The following is a 23135-nucleotide window of genomic DNA, read 5'->3' on the forward strand; positions in this document are numbered from 1 at the left end:
TGTGATGATGGGAGACGATGCAATGCCTACATGATGTGAACGGAGGTGAATGATCCAGGCATTGTGACATAGCGTTGGGCCATTCCTGACTTTCTGATGATGTCAGAAGGGAAGATCATCTGCCTCAGTTGATTCTGGATCCTCAAGCCATGATGATGTCCACGGTTGGATGTCAGGAGCGGACGATGTCAATGACAAAGGGATGTTCCACGTCCAGGGCAGGACAGCACAAGATTTCATCATGCTACTCAGAATGGTGTGCAATTTAAAACTTTTGAAGTGTTTATTCCTGGAATTTTCCAAGTTGACTGCAGAACTGAACCCTCAGAAAGCAAAACCTTGGGTAAGAGGGGACTATTCCATCACAAGCTCAGTAGCTTAAAACAACAGACATTTATTCTGCCACAGTTCTAGAGGCTATGCATCAGAAATCGAGGTGTCAGTAGGACCATGCTCCCTCTGAAGGCTCAAGAAAGAACCCTTCCTTGCCTCTCCTAGCTCTGCTGGCTGCTGGCTGTCCTTGGTGTTCCTTGGCTTGTAGCTGCATCACTCCAATTACTGCCTCACTCCAATTGCTGCCTCTGTCTTCACATTGACCACCTTCCCCTTGGGTCTCTGTGTGTTCACACAGCCTCCTAATAAGGACAGCAGTCTCTGGATTTAGACTCCACTCTAATCTAGAATGACTTCATCATAACCAATTACATCTGCAAAGACTCTGTTTCCAAATCAGTTCATATTCTGAGGTTTGGAGAGGACATGAATTTTGGAGAGATACTATTCAACTCAATAGAGGAAACTTTTTAAAAAAAATCAAAATCGATGCAAAAAATCCATGAGGAACAAAATTTCAAAATTCTAAATAAAGACAGAATCCACCCCTGCAGAAGCATGACTCACCTCATTGGCCTCTCACTAGCCCCAGCCTTGGCTTCAATGAGATAAGCTCTTTAAAAAGCCTCCAGGACAGTGTTGGGTAGCTATTAATAGAAAGACACGGTAAACGTTGGTTGCTTTCTCTTCCTTGTCCATATCTTTATGGGTTTAATCGGTTTAATCAATTTCTTCTATCTCTTTGCTTTATATATATTTTCATGAGGGACTCATCTATTTCTGGAGTTTGGACACTCCAGGTGTCAACAAGCATGTTTGTGGCCCACTTTGCATCAATTTGGTCATAAAGGACTGGTAAACAAGCACTGCTGGAAATGCTTCTTTTTCCCCTTGTATCAGCTGTTCATACTGAGGTGACTCTATTCTTAATGGAAAAAAAAAAAAATCCATTCCTAGAAAAGAGATGGAGCCAGTGCTTTACGCCAGGTGAGATCTGATTGCTACCAGTGAGTATCAGAGACAGAATCAACACCAATGGGGACAAGAAGAAGCCTCCTCTCCAAGGCTCCAACCCCATGCAGAATCCTAGCAAAACAGACCTGTTAACAAAACCCCTTCAGCCGGGCGCGGTGGCTCACGCCTGTAATCCCAGCACTTTGGGAGGCCGAGGCGGGTGGATCACGAGGTCAGGAGATCAAGACCATCCTGGCTAATACGGTGAAACCCCGTCTCTACCAAAAATACAAAAAAATTAGCCAGGCGTGGTGGCAGGCACCTGTCGTCCCAGCTACTTGGAAGGCTGAGGCAGGAGAATGGCGTGAACCCGGGAGGCGGAGGTTGCAGTGAGTCGAGATAGCGCCACTGCACTCCAGCCTGGGCGACAGAGCGAGACTCCGCCTCAAAAAAAAAAAAAAAAAAAGAAAGAAAGAATAAACAAAACCCCTTCTTTTCATTCTGGTAGTTTGTGCTGTAAACTTGGAAAGGTTTCCAGAATTTCCAGAAGCGCCTACTTCTACCTTTATAGAAAAATACACAATCTCTGCTTGTATGTTGGTTTCTCAGCAAGAGAACATAAGAAATTGCACAGCCTGGGCTGCAGTGATTCAAAAAGTAGGTCATAAATATCCTTGAATCCAATTACTGAGGCCAACGGCTGGCAGAGGACAGGACAGCAAGCAGGTTCTACATGGTTTATTTTTCTTTCCTTTCCGGAGTCATAGATACAAAAAGCACTGAAGTCTTCAAGTTTCTCTCATCCTGAAAAAAGAAAGGGCAGAGAATTCAATATTATTAATATCTACAGTTTTTTTAGTATATAAAAAGTTGTGTGCACTTTCTAAATGTAATTTCTGTTACATCAAACTGACAAGGTTGATACTGAATCATCCTTGGTTTTGAAACTAGGAAAGTCTGAGAGAGAGATGTGACCCACTCAGCGTGTCCCCACCCATATGGGTGATCACGCCATCAAACACTGGAATTCTCCATCTGGTTCAGGAACTACGTGCAAAGTAGCAGTTCTAATAGAGTCAGACCCTACAAATGACTTTGAACTGGGGAGTTCAAAGACTTAAAATTGTTCTATATCACAAGTGTTTAAGATTGTCATAGCCATCACCCATGCAATTCCCCTTCTAGAAATTTGCCCCAAGGAAGCAATCCATAATACACTCAAAACTTTAATCTGTAAAGCTTTTTATAGCAGTGTTCTAAATAATAGTGGAAAATGGGAAAAAATACCCCAAATAAGTGATGGTTAAATAAATTAAAATATACTTATTGTTAAAGTATCCCAGGTTTTCCAGCCTTCTGTAATTACCCAAATGCATAATATTCCAACAAAATAACTGAACTACCCATTCTTTATGACGCCGAGATTTTTGAGTATTTCTAAAAATTCACAGGGAGTAGCTGTCACCTCTGGTGTTCATGTTGCTTTTGGCTTCTCGTGTCTTTTGGCCACATTTTTATCCTCTTTCTAGTCTACTAGCAACATGGAAACAGTCCCCTTCATTAATTTCTCAAGGCATCACTTAGATGTGTAATTAAAACTTCTATCTCCAAGTCAGACCTCAGTATTCCTAAATCCATCTCTCATACTTTAAGTTGCTTCTGTTAACAGTGGCAAAATCGTACGGGTCTGCAGCAACTCAATTCTTGCCTCTTCAGAGGAAATAATTCATCCGAGGGGCATAAAGCTGAGTGAGAGACTGAGGCAAGTTTTAGAGCAGGAGTGAAAGTTTATTAAAAAGTTATAGAGCAGGAATGAAAGGAAGTAAAGTACACTTGGAAGAGGGCCAAGCGGGTGACCTGAGAGATTCAAGTACCCTGTTTGACCATTGACTTGGGGTTTTACAGCTTCCATGTTTCCGACACTTTGAGTCTCTCCTCCCTTGATTTTCCCTTGGGGCAGGCTGTGCACATGCGCAGTAGCCTGCCAGAGCCTGGGAGGGGCTGCATGCGCAGTGTGTTTACTGAAGTTGTGCACATGCTCATCTGAGGCATTTTCCCATTGCCAGTGGAGCGTTCCTATAGGAAGGTCACGCACCTGTTAAACGCCGCCATTTTGCCTTTTAGGCATGCCTGGGCCGTCTCGCCCAGCTCCTAAGATCTTACTGGGAAGCTGCTAATCACCCGCTTTAGCTGTTTTCTACCTATTGGGAGACTGCCTTTCCCTGGCACTAGCTGCAACCAATTATTATTTTAGGGAGACAATTTAACAACCACCTGACCATCACCTGATGGTTGCCTAGCATTCTTGTGGAGGTGGTGGGGGGGCCTCTCCTGCCCTGCTCCTGTCCGCCTGGCTACCTGCTTAAACACTTCTTGCTGGTCATCTCGCCTGTTTGTCCTGGCCCACCTCCCCATGGTAGAGTACACTCTTACATGTATCTAAGTTCTTCTCAGGTGCCTGGGTCCTAGGCCTGTAATCCCTGACTCACAGGCCCCACAGGAAGCCAAAACTCTACAACCACCAGAACAACTCTGCCATCTCCCTTTTTTTTTTTTTGAGATGGAGGCTCACTTCTTTGCCCAGGCTGGAGTGCAATGGTGCGATCTTGGCTCACTGCAACCTCCACCTCCCAAGTTCAGGCAATTATCCTGCCTCAGCCTCCCCAATAGCTGGGATTACAGGCATGTGCCACCATGCCCGGCTAATTTTTGTATTTTTAGTAGAGACGGGGTTTCACTATATTGGCCAGGCTGGTCTCGAACTCCTGACCTCAGGTGATCCACCCACCTCAGTCTCCCAAAGTGCTGGGATTACAGGTGTGAGCCACCGCACCTTGCCTGCCATCTCCCTTTTTGTCACAAACTATGGCCCTAATGCAGGCATTGGTCCCTGCCTTTGCATATTCAAAAGGCCCATAGAAGTGTTTCTTTTATCCCAGTAACAACAACAATGAAAAGTCTCCCTAAAATGAAGTTTGCCACCACACCCTAGAGAACCCAAGATAAACTGCCAAAAGGTTTTAAAATAGCAATTTATTTTCCTTCCCACCACACATTTAATTGAATTCCTCAGAGCCATTAAAAGTCATGTTGTAGAAAAGTATTTAATGACATGGAAACAGTGCTCATGGCATATGGATAAGTGACAAAAAAAGACCTATCTAAAAGTACGTGCAGTAGAATCCAAATTATATAAAAATTGTGTATATATTTGATTATGAAAAGAGGGGAAGATTTGGAAACATTGTTGTGTTTTCCTATTTTACCATCCTACATCCATCTGCCTCAGGGCAAGGCATTATTACAGATGCCAAGAGAAAGAATTGCTGTTTCGTTTTTGACATTCACAATAGGATTTTACCCCGAGATAGGCCTGAAAGCTGGGAACTGATGACAACAGACCAGTCAATACATCAGCAGCTTTGCTTAAGAGATTGGAGGGTAGATAAATGGAGAAAGAGTGGGGAAGATGTTCGGGGAGAAGAAACTGTGTCCCAAGAGCTCACGGGACCACTGAGGTAGACAGGACTTGAACCTACTCTCCCCTTGGGGCTCAGGGAAAGAACCGCTGTGCAAAGCGCCCCGTGATGCATGACTTGACCCCAGCTTGGCTAAGAAGGCAGAAAGTCACTGCTGATTGGCATGAGCATCATGGGCAGGGACCCTGAGCTAAGACCTGGACAGGAGGCAGCCTATGTGGACCAACTGGGTCAGGGCAAGTGGAAGACATGGCGGAAACCCAGGGTCTACAGTACCCATGGGAGCTAGGAGAAGACCTAGGTAGCAGGGGGAGGCCCCTGGATCCTGAACAAGCTGAGGGAGAGAACAGGACACATGTCAGCAGTCCACAGATGCCTGGGAAAATGCCAGCAGAATGTCTAAAGATAAGACCAGGCTAGCTGTATCTCAGCAACAGCAGGCAGCACCCCTGGAGGTGCCAGAACAAGGCAGGGGTCCATCTAGCCATGTGGACACGTAAGGTTCATCCTCTGATCTCCCAAATGTCATTTTGAGAAGAGATGCGTGAGACTGGCAGGGAAAGAATCTAAAAGCCTGAGCAATTGTCCCAGGAAGATGATGTTAAATCTAAAAAGACTGTATAAATTCTGGGCTTGGATTAAGCTTAAACTCAGCTGAGCTAAATTGAGGCTCTCTTCTAGCAATCCCTCATAGCAGATGAGGTAGGGGTCAGGAGGGGTCAGATTCATTATATAGCAGTAATTCTCATACTTTGGTGTGCATTAAAATCACCTAGAGAGCTTATTTGATCACAGATTGCTGGGCTAACCCCTAGAATTTCTGATTCCCAGAAGATCTGAGGTGGGGCCTAAGAATTTGCATTTCTAACAAGTCCCAAATGATGCCAATGCTGCTGGTTCAGGGATGACACCTTGAGAACCACAGTTCTAGAGTTAAAGAACTATAATAACTGCATTATCTCCACCAAGCTAAGTGGAGTGATGTTGAGGCTTCTCCATCTATTGATCTGTCTCTCATCAGAAGCACATATACCAATCTAATTAGCTGTGGGTCTAATTAGATTGCAGGATGATGAATGACTCATTTTTTTTTAATTATACTTTAAGTTTTAGGGTACATGTGCACAACGTGCAGGTTAGTTACATATGTATACATGTGCCATGTTGGTGTGCTGCACCCATTAACTAGTCATTTAACATTAAGTATATCTCCTAATGCTATCCCTCCCCCCTCCCTCCACCCCACAACAGGCCCCGGTGTGTGATGTTCCCCTTACTGTGTCCATGTGTTCTCATTGTTCAATTCCCACCTATGAGTGAGAACATGCGGTGTTTGGTTTTTTGTCCTTGTGATAGTTTGCCGAGAATGATGGAAGTCAGTGTGGCGATTCCTCAGGGATCTAGAACTAGAAATACTATTTGACCCAGCCATCCCATTACTGGGTATATACCCAAAGGATTATAAAACACACTGCTATAAAGACACATGCACATGTATGTTTATTGCAGCACTATTCACAATAGCAAAGACTTGGAACCAACCCAAATGTCCAACAATGATAGACTGGATTAAGAAAATGTGGCACATATACACCACGGAATACCATGCAGCCATGAAAAATGATGAGTTCATGTCCTTTGTAGGGACATAGATGAAGCTGGAAACCATCATTCTCGACTCATATTTTTTATTTTGTGCATTCTAGTTACCTGAAATGAGCATGTATTGCTTTGAAAATCTGAAGAAATGTATATGACAGAATTGTTACCCAAAAAGATAAAGAGCCTTGCTAGCTGGGATCCAGCGAACAACAGCCCAAGGAAATGAGACTGACCCAACAGCCAGGCTCTCACCTTCATTATAGACCTGGGTTGGTCCTTCCAGCCCCTGAACCTTTTGCTGTAGATGTTTTACAATGAAGACCAGTCCTTTTTATATACAAAGAAAGTAGCCACAAAATGGATATGATTTGAGAAATAAGGAAAATCCCACAGGTCCTTAAATATCTCCCTTACCCACCTGCTATAGTGTGTGAAAAATTCCTCAACAGGCTAATTCCTAAAGGACTTCAGAAGATGTCCACTGTCACCCCAGCCTCTATGTTATCTGGTAGGGATATTGTTAACTTTCCAACCAAGGAAACTGTGATATAATGCGACATCTTCATTGACCTCAGGTCTCTAGGAGTGAGCAGGAATCTAAGGGGTTGGGACAAGTGACAGGTAGATTTTGATGGCAGGTTCAATAGCAGAAGTTCCAGGTCACATGATCCAGCCTGGAAGAAAGAGGGGACCCAGCTGTGTGCATCCAGAGGTCAGCCCAGGAAAGGGGACCTGGAGAGAGGGAGCTAAGACAGACTTACATAAATAACATGAAGATCGAGAGCCTGCAGTCCCCAACCTGGCAACAGGGCTGCCAGGTTGCACTGCAGCTCCAAGCTGGCCCTGCCATGCCTCCTCTGGACAGTGACCCTGCACAGGGGTTTGACAGGGGGCCTGCCTCAAAGGCCAAATGTCCAATACAGGTGGAAATCATACATTTCACACTCAATGGCACTTTAAAAACAGCTCAACTACGTGTAGAAAATTGTCTTCTGGGACATCTTATTTTCCAAAGACAAAATTTTCTGGACAAGAATTGGTACTGGGAGCCCAAGTCTGGCTCATAATGAAACTCAGAGACTGCATAGATTCCTTTTAAAAAGAAATCTCAAGTCTTGCAGAAATCCAGCTTACCTCCTGAAAAAGGTGCGGCAAGCACTTACACCCCGTTATTTCCTATCTACTGCCTTGTTTATAAAAATCACTCAAATATAGATTTTCTGAATTCTGTTTTGAGAATGTCCCAGGCTTAGAGTCCAGGCAGGCTGACTTACAGTTCTGTGCCAACCAAAAGGCTCCATATATTTAGAGGGATGGACATCCATCTTCTTGGCAATAACACTCTGCTGAGGAAAACAAATCAGGAAACAAATCCTTCCGTGGGCAATGTTAACCAGCTGTGGAGTAGTGCTCTTGAGTTCTGCCACAGGCCTGACAATCCACGGCCTCTGTATACAAGGGGACACGTACCATTGCACCTAGTAGCACAGATCAGCCAGCCAACTCTGGAGCATGCGTCTGTTCCCTGGTTATTCTCCCTACTTGGTTGTGACTCAACCATGAATGCCTAGCACTACCCCTGGTGCATGATAGGATATTAATGTTTGTTGAATGAATGAATGAATGATTTATTAAATATGTAATAATTATAATGGCATTAACTATGAATCCAACAGTATGCTAAGCAATCTAGATTTTATTATTTAATCTAATCACCTGTACAAATCATTTTACAGATAAGAAATGGGAGGAGGAAGAATGAATCAGAAAAGAAAAGAGGAAAGAGGGATCAAGGGAGGGAATGGGAGGGCAGCCAAGGGGAGGAGAAGAATGAAAGAGAAAGGGGATAGAAGGAGAGAGGAAAGATGAAAGGGGTGGGATAGAATAGAGAGGAGAAGGGGAAGGTGGGGAAGGGAGTGATGAGGACAGGCAAGATGGGAAGAAAGGGACTAGAATGAGAGAGGGAGAGAGTTAGAGAGGGAGGGATTTAGAGACAGACCAACTGGTACCTACAAGTAGCTTTTTCCTAAGGGAAGCCCCGGTCCAGCAGAAGGAGCTGAGGACTGCACTGGAGCCAGCAGAGCACACCATCTGGAGGGGCTGACAGAGGAGCCTGGTGCAACAGCAAGATAGGAACTGGCAGCAAGCATCTGACAAGAGCAACCTGCTGGACAGGCCCTGGCAAAAGAACTTTGATGTGGACTAGATATTAAAACCTAGCAGGCAGGCTTGACAAGTCTGTCAGCAAGTACTGAAGCTGGAGATGTTGGATTAGAAACCAGAGACTGGACTCTAATCCAAGGTTACACACAAGGACCTAGACACAGAGCACAGGGCAGGAATCCAGTTACAGAACAGAAGCACAGGGGAGGCCCAGGCAGGACACCTCCAGTTGAATTGAGGGAAGGTATTTAATATGTTATAGCAAAGTTTTCGCATATTTGTTTGTTTTTAAAGCACGGACTTTATTGTATTGGGTGGGGGGCAAATAGTAGTCATAACAAAATAAAATTAAGCAATACAAAATAGAACAAAGTAAAACTCATTAAACTGTATTACCTACAAATAAGCCTTGTTAATGTTTCTAGATTTCATTTCTAATAACTCTAGGCACATATACAGAGAAAAACAGACAGATGGACCCTCAGACACACAGCTAGATTTTACTAACTGGTATTTTTTAAGTATTAAGATTAAGTTTAACATGTACTTAAATTTGTGGCCCAAATTTTTACTTCCTCATGTTTTGTAAAACCTCAAGCAAAAAATAGGATTTCAAGTCATCCCAGACTATGATATTGCCTTAAGGTACACAGCAGAAGCAACTGAAGTTTCTCTCTGGAGGACCTACCTTCTGCCCAGCCCCCAGAGAATTCCTACAGATAAAGTTCCAAGGAGCAGCTTAGAATTTAACATCATAAAATACCCAAGAAAACAAGGTGCCATGTTTGAGAATAAGCCAAAACAAGAAAGGGTGGAAACATCATGAAACATTTCCGATTTAGAATTATTCAGAAACATTATTTAAAATTATGTTTACTATGCTTGACTGGGCGCTGTGGCTCACTTCTGTAATTCCAGCACTTTGGGAGGCCGAGGCAGGCGGATCACCCAAGGTCAGGAGTTCGAGACCAACCTGGCCAACATGGTGAAACCCGTCTCTACTAAAAATACAAAAAATAAATCAGGCAGGCACCTGTAATTCCAGCTACTCGGGAGTCTGAGGCAGGAGAATCACTTGAACCCGGGAGGTGGAAGTTGCAGTAAGCCAAGATGGTATCACTGCACTCCAGCCTGGTCAGCAGAGTGAGACTCTGCCTCAAAAAATAAAAATAAAAATAAAATTATGTTTACCATGCTTAAAGAAATAGAGGGGATGCTTGAAAATGAACAGGGAACTAAAAATATGAAGTGTGCCCAACCATTTCAAAAACAACCAGACAAAACTTCTAGAAATTTTTTAAAAAACTAATAATTGAGATTAAAACCTTAATGATTGACTGCAAAGCAGATTAGTCATAGCTGAAGAGACACATAGTGAACTAGAAATGAGGACTAAAGAGATTATTAAAATTAGCCACAAATAGATGAAGAGATGGAAAAATACCAAAAAGAAGTCAAGAGGCATGAGCGATGGAGTAGGAAGGTACAACACATTATGGTCAGAATTCCAGAAAGAAGAGAAGGAGAACTAGGCAGAAGCAATCTTTGAAGAAAAATAATAATAATAAGAGGTAATCATTTTCTAGAACAGATTAAGTACTCTAATCCACAGATTTCAATCAGAATTCCAAAAAGAAGAGAAGGAGAACCAGATCATTTTCTAGAACAGATTAAGTACTCTAATCCACAGATTTCAATCAGAATTCCAGAAAGAAGAGAAGGAGAACCAGGCAGAAGCAATCTTTGAAAAAAAATAAGAGGTAAGTATTTTCTAGAACGGATTAAGTACTCTAATCCACAGATTTCAGAAGAAAGAGGATAGAGAAATACATTCTGAGATACATCATAATCAAACTAGAAAATACCAAAACAAAGAGCAGATTATAAAAGTAGCCAGGAAGGAAAGATAAATTACTATCAAAGGAACAAAAATTATGTTACAAGACTCTTCTCAACGTAAACCAGAATACAGTGGGATAATATCTTCAACAATGGAAATTAGTACTTATTTGTGTCTATGATGTACCTAGAAGTGCTTTACTTACATTAACCCGTTTAATCTTCAAAATCACAATGAGGTAGGCATTACTATTATGCACATTTTACACACAAGAAAACTGAACCAGAAAGCTTAACTAATTTTTCCACACAGCTAGTAAATGTCAGAGTCAGAATTCAAACCAAGTTGGCCTTGTTTCAGAGACTATGCTCTTAACTACTATCGTCAACTAACTCTCTGTGCTGAGAGAAATCATGTCAGCCTGAATTTTTTTTCCAAAGTATCTTTCTATAATGAGGCCTCAGTTTCCTCTTTCAGTAATGTCAGACTATATAATTCAATTAAAAATTTTAATCTGTAATTTAAAACCTTCCCACAAGGAAAACTTCAGGCCCAGATGGACTCACTAACAAATTCTACCAAATATTTAAGAAAAAAATAAAGCCGATGTTATACAAACTCTACGGGGGGTGGGAGAAGAACATCCCAAATTCCCTTTTTGAGGCAAACATAATCCTAATACACAAAATGACCAAAAAAAATAGTAAGAAAGTAAAATTACAAATCAATCTCACTCATGCACATAGATGCAAAATTTTTTAACAAAGTATTAGCAAATCAAATCCACAAGGGCAATTTGGCAAAATCTGTGCAATTAAAAAGGCATTTACCCTGTGGCCCGGCAACCCTAATTCTGGGAATTCATCTCACAGATTTAACTACCCTTGTAGAAATTGACCAGTGTTCACTGCAATATAGAGTACTCATTACATCATTGTTTGTATTAGAAAGATTGGAGACAACCCAAGTTTTCAACAATAAAGCTCTCATTAAACAAATTATTGTACATCCATACAATGGAATACTGTTACACAAAAATGCATGATGACAATCCTATATATTGATGTGAAAGATCACTGAGATATGCTGTTAAGTTTAAAAAAATCAAAGTACAAGGGCCGGGCGCGGTGGCTCACACCTGTAATCCCAGCACTTTAGGAGTCCGAGGCTGGTGGATCACAAGGTCAGGAGTTCAAGACCAGCCTGACCAAGATGGTGAAACCCCGTCTGTACTAAAAATACAAAAAAATTAGCTGGGCGCGGTGGTGGGCGCCTGTAATCCCAGCCACTCGGGAGGCTGAGGCAGAGAATTGCTTGAACCCGGGAGGCAGAGGTTGCAGTGAGCCGAGATCGCGCCACTGCACTCCAGCCTGGGTGACACAGCGAGACTCATCTCAAAAAAAAAAAAAAAAAAAATCAAAGTATGGAAGTATTTCCATTATGCTGACTGTTGTACGTGAAAGTAGAAAAATAAGAATTCGTATTCATAGTTGTGTGAATACTAAGAAATATCAGAGGATTACATAAGTCTTCTGTGGGGCGAGGTGGTAGTCAGTAGTGGGAGAAAGAATTTTTGATTGAATTTTCACCTCATATATTGTATTTTGAACCATGGGACTATACTACAAAATCAAATAAATAAATATCAGAAAATAATAATGTCTTATGAGGAGAAAGTAAAACAAGATACAATGCAAACATATGACAGAAATAGCATATAAGGAAAGAAGTGCATAATTGGAATGATGATGGCCCAAGGTCCTGCATTGTTTAGGATGGAAAGCAAACATATTGGTTAACTTTAGAAGTTAAGCATTAATGTTATAATTTACTTAATTGATATATAGGATTCTAATAACATGGGCTCGAAATATATAAAGCAAAGTCTGACAGAACTACTAAGAGAAATAAATATTTTTCAATCATAGTGGGAGATTTTAAGATGCCTATCTAAGAAACGTATGGTTTCAAGACAAAATTTAATTTTTTATTAAATTAAAAAGTAAAGACATAGAAAATTTGAACGACATAATAAACAGTCTTGGTTTAATAGCCATGTATATATAACTCTGGAATCAATAATCAGAGAGAACAGATGAAGTGCAAATGAAGCATTTGTAAAAATTGACTTTGTACCAGGCCATAAAATAAATCTCAGTAAATTTCAAACCACTGGTAACGTCAGACTTTGTTTTTACTACTACACTATCAATACAGAAGCTCACAACTAAAACATGTACTACATTATAACATTTTAAAAAATCATTTCAAATCTTGGCCGGGCACAGTGGCTGATGCCTGTAATCCCAGCACTTTGGGAGGCCAAGGCGGGCGGATCACCTCAGGTCAGGAATTTGAGACCAGCCTGGCCAACATGATGAAACCTGTCTCTACTAAAAATACAAAAATTAGCTGGGCGTGGTGGCACACACCTGTAATTCCAGCTACCCGGGAGGCTGAAGCAGGAGAATTGCTTGAACCCAGGAAGTGGAGGTTGCAGTGAGCCAAGATCTTGCCACTGCACTCTAGCCTAGGTGACAGAGAGAGACTCCATCTAAAAAAAAAAAAAATTAGTTCCAATCTTAAACTGTAGAAAGATACTCTAACTCGTATTATGAGGCAAACATAACTTTAATTTGAAAACAGAATAAAGACATTATTAGGAAGTAACATTACAGTCTAACCTCATTCATGAATACCATGCAAAATCCCTACACGAACTATTGTGCTTTTTCTATTGGCAAAGCAGGAGAGGCTAGAAATTGAAGTAGTAGAGATACTGAGACCAGAATAAAAGATGGCACAGAAACAGCAGTGGTCTCAAGGAAAAGGGCCACCAGAGCTCCTGCTTGGCATTAGAGGACTTTAGCTCTGTTTTGCAACAGTTCTGGGTCTGAGCACCAAAAGCAAATTTCCACAAGTGTATGTTGGGGGACAGAGAGAGAGAGTCCTCCCTTTTCTACTAGAAAATCAACATGGCTATAAAATTCTTGTCACACACTTCTAAAGTTAACCAATATGTTTGCTTTCCATCCCAAACAATGCAGGACCTTGGGCCATCATCATTCCAATTATGCACTTTTCCTTATATGCTATTTCTGTCATATGTTTGCACTGTATCTTGTTTTACTTTCTCCTCATAAGACGTTATTATTTTCTGATATTTATTTATTTGATTTTGTAGTATAGTCCCATGGTTCAAAATGCAATATATGAGGTGAAAATTCAATCAAAAATTCTTTCTCCCACTACTGACTACCACCTCGCCCCACAGAAGACTTATGTAATCCTCTGATATTTCTTAGTATTCACACAACTATGAATATGAATTCTTATTCTTGTCTGAGTATGACATTCTTGTCATACTCAGAACTTTCTGGGTATTATCTCACTGTGTTTTTACATGTGTTTATCTACTTGTTTTTGTGTTTTTGCTTTTTTTTTTTTTTTCTAAAGGCGTCTCCACTTGTCTCTTGGTTTACTGGAATTTTACCACAAAGTAGTTGATTTATTCGCTTCCAGAATGGCTCTAAAGTAATTATTCCCTGATTCTTTTATGTTTGATAATTGCTGATGTTTTATTTCATGCTTTCTCTCATAATTATAGACATTGCTCCATTGACTATATTGTTGCTGTGGAAAGTCCCATAATAATCTGACCCTTGTTCAAAAGACTTGCTTATTCTGCGTGATGACCTAAAGAATGCCTATCTTTTTCTTTCTCCAATAAATTTAAAAGGATACATTTCAGAGTCTATCATGTGGACCAATTTTATTATACAATATAGTTTGTCTTTTACATCAAAGTCAGATATTCATTCCAGAAAAATTTTTCTTCTATGAAATCTTTTAACAACTTTTCTATTCATTGAGTTCTTTACTTCATGTTTATCAACATTTGATTATTATGATCTCTGTTCCATAGCTGTTATCATCTTTTTCTCTATTTCTTTTATTCTCTTTTATAAATAATCTAAGTTTCAGCCAAGCATGGTGGCTCATGACTGTAATCCAAGCACTTTAAGAGGCCGAGTAGGGCGAATTGCTTGAGTCCAGGAGTTCGAGACCAGCCTGGGCAATATGGCAAAACCTCCTCTCAAAAAACAAATACAAAAAAATCAGCCAGGTGTGGTGGTGCATGCCTGTGGTCCCAGCTATTCAGGAGGCTGAGGTAGGAAGATCACCTGAGCCTGAAAGGCAGAGGTTGCAGGGAGCAACCTGGGTGACAGAATGAGACCTTGTCTCAAAACTAAGTAAATAAATAATTTAATTTTTTTTGTTTTGTTTTGTTTTTTTGAGACAGGGTCTCACTCTGTCACCCAGGCTGGAGTGCAGTGGTATGATCACGGCTCACTTGCAGCCTCAAACCCCTGGGTCAGGCTATCCTCCCACCTCAGCTCTCTGAGTAGCTGGGACTACAGGTGTATGCCACCACGCCCAGCTAATTTTTGTATTTTTTGTAGAGACTGGGTTTTGCCCTGTTGCCCAGGCTACTCTTGAATTCCTGTGGTCCACCTGTGTCAGTCTCCCAAGATGCTAGGATTACAGGCATGAGCCACCACACCCAGCCTATGTTTAACAAAATTATCTTTAGCTTTTCCTGAATTTCAGTGATTACATTTTCAGCCATGATTATTCTATTCCTTTCTGTTTTAAATTTATTACTTTTATAGCGATAGTGTTTTATTCCTCGTTTTCTTTCCTTAGCTTTGCAACTTCCAATTCCACCTCATTCAGATGTTTTATCATCTAATTTCTGAGCTCCTTTAAAGATCTAATCAAGTTCTTCTTAAATTGTTGCATAGCATGAAATACAGTCAGCCCTCTATATCCACCTGCTCGATACCTCAGATTCAACCAATGTCCAATCAAAAATATCCAGAAAAAAATTTTAAAAGATAAATAACACGAGTTTTAAAAATACAGTATAACAACTATGTATTTACACAACATTTATGTTGGTATTATAAAAATCTAGAGATGATTTAAAGTACATGGGAGGACATGAGTAGGTTATATGCAAATACTACATTACTTTATATATGGGACTTGAGCAGGTTATAAAATAGAGTATTTATTATTGTTTTATTTTATTACATATTTAATCAATTTGTAATTACATATTTAATCATTTTATTGTTATTGCATATTTAATCAATGTGTGTGTATATATATCTATACCTGTCTTAGTCCATTTTGTGCTGCTCATAAAAAATATTGCATATTTATAAAGCAGATAAATTTATTTGGTGCTTGGTTTTGGAGTCTGGGGAGTCCAAGCCCATGGTGCCAGCATCTGGTGAGGGCCTTCCTGCTGATTTATCCCGTGATAGAAGGTAGAAGGGCAAGCAAATGGGAGGGACAGAGATAGGAAATTGGGCCACACTTACCCCTTTTATCAGGAATCCACTCCCATGATAACTCATCCACTCCAGTGGATAATGGCATTAATCAACCCATGATAGCAGAACCCTCAGGATCTAATCACCTCTTAAAGGTCTCACTTCTTAATACTATTACACTGGCAATTACGTTTCAACATGAGTTTTGGAGAGGATGCTTGAACCATAATAATACCTGTATGTCAACGTATAAAGTATAATATACAAATATATAAATTTTATGTAAAAATACAGAAAAGTACATGCCAAAATGTTAATTCTGGTGTTCTCTAAAAGAATAATTCTCACTTTCTGCTTTATATCTGTCTACATTTCATAAAATTTCTACAATAAATATGTATATTTTTCAAGGCATCCTATTGTTTTATTTTATTTTATTGTTTTTATTTATAGCCTGCCTTTTTCCAAAATGTATCTGATGTTGTTTTCAGCAGAAGAAATACATAACAAAGTTAATGAAATAGAAAATCAGGACCAACGGGAAAACAAAGGAAATAAGGAAAATTGAGAGAAACAAAGGAGCTGCAAGGATGACCTGATTCTGTAGAAAAACACATTGCTGCCATGTCCCTGCCATGTCCAGCCTGGATGGGCCCAAAGTCCTGTTGTAGGTCTGTGGGTTCCAGTGGGGGAAAAGGAAGTCAGATGAGGGGTGAAGCAGAGACTGGACGTACATCTACCCTAGAGCTGAAGGGTTATTTCTTCACATGTCCCAGCCCAGAAGCAGAACATGTAGCCTGTCATAAAGAAGCTGCTGTTTACACCTAGAACCAGCCTAGCCACTACCATCAAAAAAATATCTACAGGCTGGGTGCAGTGGCTCACACCTGTAATCCCAGCACTTTGGGAGGACAGCACAGGAGAATCACTTGAGCCCAGCAGTTTGAGACCAGCCTGGGAAACATAGAAAGACCCTGTCTCTACAAATTTTTAAAAATTAGCTGGGCATAGTGACGTGTGCCTGTAGTCGCATCTACATGGGAGGCTGAGGTGAGAGGTTCACTTGAGCCCAGGAATTCAAGGCTGCAGTGAGCTATGATTGTGCCACTGCACTCCAGCCTGAGTAACAGTGGGACCTTGTCTCCAAAAAAAAAAAAAAGGGAAAAAGAAGAAACATCTGCAAATGTGCTTATGGGATGATTTAAACAAACCAACATTTAGAACATTAAATTGGATATTAAAATTAAAAGCTAACATGGAGTCAATTCTGAAATTGGCTAATTGCTCTCCTCTGCAGGAAGAGGGCTTTCACATGCCCGTTCACAGTGTCTGAGGGAGACTGCCATCCAGGGCTTCAGGCTGGACAGGCAATCCAGCTGCCCTTCCTGCCTAGACTTCTCTTTGTTTGATGCTGCCCCATTTTTGTTAAGCGTGGCAGAGTCCATTTCATCAGGTACTGCCTGCCCAGCCCCAATCCTAATGCCTCTTCATTGTCTCCTGGATAAAATACAAACTCCACAAACTGATGTTCAAAGCTCTCAACAATCAGGTCACACCCTGTCCACATATATTAATTTCAACTCAAATTAGCAAAGATATACTCAGCCTAACAGTTGAGGGTGCTTGACTTCCCCTTAAAACCCGACTGTCTAACAGGAGAGACAGATATATAAACCAAACTGGTAATACAATGTGGAATGGCATTTATAATGGAACCCAAATAATGGAGTAACTTATTTTCTATTGGCTGAGTGGCTACAGAAAATCCTAAAAGGTCATGGAGTCACCTGAGCTGGCTCTTGGATTAGAAAGAGGAATTTTGCCAGTGGTGAAACTAAGGAAGGCTATTGAGAAAACAGTGAAAAGGTGTGAATGAACATTTTATTTTCAGGGAACTGAGAGCAATCCAGAGCTGCTGGAGAATAACTGGGATATTTCACTGCAAAACTCTAGTGGCATGAATGGCATTGCCATTCATATAGAAATACAATGTGAATGGCACCCCACCCTACCGTGCTGCACAGCACTGGCCCCGGTCATCAACATGGGACTGACTGAACATGTGACTAGAAAAATGGGCTTAGACTAGGAGGGACTTTGAATTCTGTAAGATTTATACTTTATTCTGTGAAAATTAAGAGAGCTATCAGGAATGTTAAAGCCTTGGAGTGACTCAATCACATATGAGTATTCAAAGAGATGTGTATTTATTTTAGCTACTTCTACATATCAAAAAGACATTTATTTTTAAAAATCACTCCTATTTTTATTTTTTTGAGACTGAGTCTCACTCTGTCACCCAGGCTGGAGTGCAGTGGTACAATCTCGGCTCATTGCAACCTCCGCCTCCTGGGTTCAAGCAATTCTCCTGCCTCAGCCTCCCAAGTAGGTGGGATTACAGGCACGTGCCACCACCCCTGGCTAATTTTTGTATTTTTAGTGGAGACAGCGTTTCACCATGTTGCCCAGGCTGGTCTCGAACTGACCTCAAGTGATCCGCTTGCCTCAGCCTCCCAAAGTGCTGAGCTTACAAGCGTGAGCCACCATGCCTGGACAAAAGGTCAGTTTGCAAGTAGTAAGGAAAATAATGTGAGGAGAAGGAGAGAGAGAGACAGAGACTAGGGTTCAGTTAGGAAGAGATTGCAATTGTTCTGACCAGGGACTGTGAGGGCCTTGAGCAGCGCAGTGGCAGGGGAATCAAGGCATTGAGATATATGAGGTTTTCCAAGATAGATTCCAGTGAAATTAGTAACTCATTGATGTGGGTGGTGAGGGAGAAAGAGTCAACAAGTTCAGGAATTGGGTGACTAGGTGGGTGGGAATGGCGTTCACCAAGACAACCAATTCCAGATAGCAGCTCTTTTACAGGGAAAGATGACGAATCCCATCTCAGATGTGTACATTTAAGAGGCTTATGAAACATTAGGATAACCAGAGATAAAGGTCTGGGATTCATTAGCCAAGTTCTGGCTCAAAATAAAAATAGGAGAATTGTTACTCTGTAGATAGTAATTGAAAGTCATGGAACTATGTCTCTAGACTTCAGTAATGATGTGGACAGTTGCAATGGGTCATCACACTCACTATAACAACTAAGAAAAGCATAAATAAGCTAAAAACCATTGTATATTTGTAAATGACATCAGAGAGTTGTGGAAGCAAAGAAGTCTAAAGGAACAGAGCGCTGGTGGAGGAGGCCCTCCTAGGTGAAAAGAGGTCAGAGGCTGCTCTCCTCCCTAGAGGGGTCTGCTGAGTATGTGGAGAATCCAGCCTGCCATAGGCACAGGGACTTTACAAAAATGAGAAACTAGCTGAGCTTAGAACAACCCGTGGGCTGGCAAGACAGATTGGAATCTGTAAGAGCTTTAAATGCACAGCTAATTCTCTGTTGCCACCACATCTGCTGGCCGTGCAGTTGCAGCAACAAGAGAAGCTGGGCCAGGCTGGAGAGAGGAGACACCCACAGCCTGAGGAGCTCAGAGTCCAGAGCCCTGCTAGAAGCAGGGCCTAGAACCTACACGGGATGGAACCGTGGCCCTTATTTCTCACCATATGCAAAAATTAATTTGAGATGGCTATGTGAAATGTGAAAGCTGCAATTTATTTTTTTAATTGATAAATTGAACTTGGTCAAAGTGAAAGACTTTTGTCCATGAAAAGATAACATTAAAAGAATTAAAAGATAAGCTGAGAGAAAATATTCACCATAAATATATATAATATATATACACATACATGATATAACTTGCCTCCAAAGTATGCAAAGAACTCTTAGAAATCAATAACAGAAACCATACTGCCCAATTAACACAATGGGCAAAAGACTTGAGAAGTCATTTCACAAAAAAAGCTATCCAGGTGACCAAAAAGCTTATAGGAAGAAGCTTAAAATTGATCAGGGAAATGCAAAGAAAACCCACAAAGAGATGCTACTATATTATCACCAGAAGGAGCTAAAATAAAAAAGACTGAGTACTGCAAGCATTGGTTAGAACGTGGAGCCATTAGAATTCTCATAAACACCTGTTATGAGTGTAAAATGGTAAAAGCACTTTCAGAAACAATTTAGCACTTCCTTAAAAATGTAAACATAAGCTTTCTGTATGGTCTAGCAATTGGATTCCAACATTGGAGTAGAGATATAAAGATATATAAAATATATATCCACAAAAGGCTTATAAAGGGTTTTTAATAAAAATTTGATTTATAATGACCAAAAACTGAGAACATTCTCCAGCAAAAGGAAAATGGATAAACAAACTGCAATGTATTCATGCAATGGAATACTAAATGGCAGAGGAAAATAACAAACTGTGGATCTATGCATCAACGTAGTAGAAACTCAAAAACATCATATTAGATGACAGAGGTAAGTAAGACAGACCTGGCACGATGGCTCACGCCTGTAATCCCAGCACTTTGGAAGGCCGAGGCAGGTGGAACACCTAAGGTCAGGAGTTCGAGACCAGCCTGGCCAACATGGCGAAATCCAGTCTCTACTAAAAATACAAAAATTAGCCAGGCCTGGTGATGGGAGTCTGTAATCCCAGCTACTCGGGAGGCTGAGGCAGGAGAATCACTTGAACCCTAGAGGCGGAGGTTGCAGTGAGTCGAGATAATCCCACTGCACTCCAGCCTGGGCAACAAAGTGAGACTCTGTCTCAGGAAAAAAAAAAAAAAGAAGAAGAAGTAAGACATAAAATAATACTGACTGCATAATTCATTCTATATGAAATCCAAAAACATGAAAAACTAATATATGATGCTAGAAGTAAGAAGAGGGGCTACCTTTGGGTGGAGAGGTGGAAGTGGGCGTTTACGGGAAGCAGCACAACAAAACTCCCTGAGCGGATGGAAGTATTCTTGATTTTGATCTTGTTAGTTATACAGGTATGTAAATATGCAAAAAGTCATCAAACTGTACACTTATTTGTGCATTTTCCTGCAGTTAAATTATACTTCCAGATGTTATCCCCTGAAAAGGACACATTGCCTATGCAGTACTCTGTCAGAGAATGCAGAATATAATCAATCTAATCACTAGGAAATATCAGGGAAACATAAAACAAGGAACTTTCTATTTTAAAAACATGTAAATATTGTAAAATACAAAGAAAGACTGTGAAAAAGTTTCAGATTAAAGGAGGCTGTGGAGACGTGACAGCTGAAAACAATACCTGACCCTACATTGAATCATATACCAGAAGGGAAGAATGCTATAAATGATATTATTAGAACAACTGAAAAAACTGGAATATAGACAATAAGTTAGATAACATTATTCTATCAATCAGTGAAAATTTATGAAGGTGACAATTGCACTGTAATTATGTGACAGATTACTCCTATTCTTAGAATGCATACCCCAAAGAATTGAGAGGTAAAGGTCCATAATGTATATAATTTGCCTTCCAATGACTCAAAGGTGAACAATAAAAAATATATATAAGATGAGGCCAGGCACAGTGGCTCACTCCTGTAATCCCAGCACTTTGGGAGGCCAAGGCAGGAGGAGTTTCAGACCAGCCTGGCCAATATAGTAACACCTTAACTTTACAAAAAATTTAAAAATTAGCCAGGCATGGTGGTACAAACACCTGTTGTCCAAGCTGTTTGGGAGGCTGAGGTGGGGGGATCACATGAGCCCAGCTGAGGTTGCAGTGAGCCATGATCACACCACCGCACTCCAGCCTGGGTGACACAGCAAGACCCTGTCTGAAAAAAATAATAATAAATAACAAATAAATAAATAAGATACCTCAGGTAGGATTTCTTTTCATTGTACTATTTTTAATTTTACAAATTTTTGTAAATTTGGAATTATTTCCAAGTAAAGTTTTTTCAAAAAACAAAAACATTTTTTAAATGTTTATATTGAGAAAACAGCAGACTACAGATCACTGTTTATTAAATGATCATCCCAAATTAACAGTTGTTATTTCTGGAGGGTTATGAGGACTATGAGGTGATGGGGTAAACATTACATTTTTCTATATTATTTGACATTTTCCTACTTTCAATATTATTGGGGGAAAAAGATTATTATTATTATTTTTTTTTTTTTGAGACGGAGTCTCGCACTGTCGCCCAGGCTGGAGTGCAGTGGTGCAATCTCGGCTCACTGCAACCTCTGCCTCCTGGCTTCAAGCGATTCTCCTGCCTCAGCCTCCTGAGTAGCTGGGATTACAGACGCCCACCACCACGGCTGGCTAATTTTTTGTATTTTTAGTAGAGACAGAGTTTCACTATGTTGGCCAAGCTGGTCTCAAACTCCTGACCTCATGATCCACCCGCCTCAGCCTCCCTAAGTGCTGGGATTACAGGCGTGAGCCACCGCGCCCGGCCTATTTTAATTTTTTTAAGTACAAAACGACCATCAAAATGTGACTTTATTTATTTATTTTTTTTGGTAGTTCAGGCTGACATTTTCCTACTTTCAATATTATTGGGGAAAGAGATTATTTTAATTTTTTAAGTACAAAACAACCATCAAAATGTGACTTGATTGTTTGTTTGTAGTTCAGGCTTGGACCAAAAGGCAAAACTTAAAACATGTAACTCCTATGAAACCTTTAAGATTCAGGTCAAATGTCACCTGCTCCGGAAAGCCTTCCAATTTAGAAAAGAGTCTTTTGGTTAGGTGCAACCTTAAATAATAAGTGTCAGAAATGAATATATTGGCCAGTGGAATACACGAAAGCTTTGAACAAGCAAAACCAAAAAAGGGAGAAGCTACAGCTAGGTTGTGGGTACAACTGGGACTATGGAATAAAAGGTCCCCAGACACTCCATCTCCTAACTCTGTCTTCACTTAGGATACATTCTTTCTCACTGCAGCCCATTTTATTCTGTGAAAGTTGTCAGAATCAAAATGGAGTCACTTGTGTTAAAAATTCTGACATACAGAGCCAAGGAAGGTCACAAAGAGAGGTTCTCAACCAGGAAAGCCTGATGACAAGAACTATCACAAAAGACTGCAAAAACCACAACCTTGCACAAAGGTCATCGCAACCTTACACAAAAAATACTTCTGCTAGGACATCTGCCCAACAACTATCTGTCCAACCTAGGTCTGGTGTCACTCTTGTTATTAATCCTTGTAGCCAAAGATAATATCTCAAAACTATTATGTAATCTTCCTCATTTTTCCTTTAAAATTCTTTGTCTTCCTTTATCTCCCTGAAAGTGCACATAGTTTTCCATGGCACGCATATCCCCATTGCAATGCCTATTCCCAAATATAATTTTCTTTTAGAAAGTCTCCCTCTCTGTTTAGATTGGCACATCCATGTGGCAGGAAATATGGCTGCCTACAGCTCCTGAGAACTTTGCCTCTTAAAATGTGCAGTCCTAGGAAGAAACAGAACCTCTTAATTTTATTCTGAAATATCTCAGAGAAGGAAGCAAATTGGTCAAGTTAGG

The sequence above is a fragment of the Pongo pygmaeus genome, chromosome 11 (genome assembly GCF_028885625.2).
Source record: "Pongo pygmaeus isolate AG05252 chromosome 11, NHGRI_mPonPyg2-v2.0_pri, whole genome shotgun sequence".
Classification (NCBI taxonomy): Eukaryota; Metazoa; Chordata; class Mammalia; order Primates; family Hominidae; genus Pongo; species Pongo pygmaeus.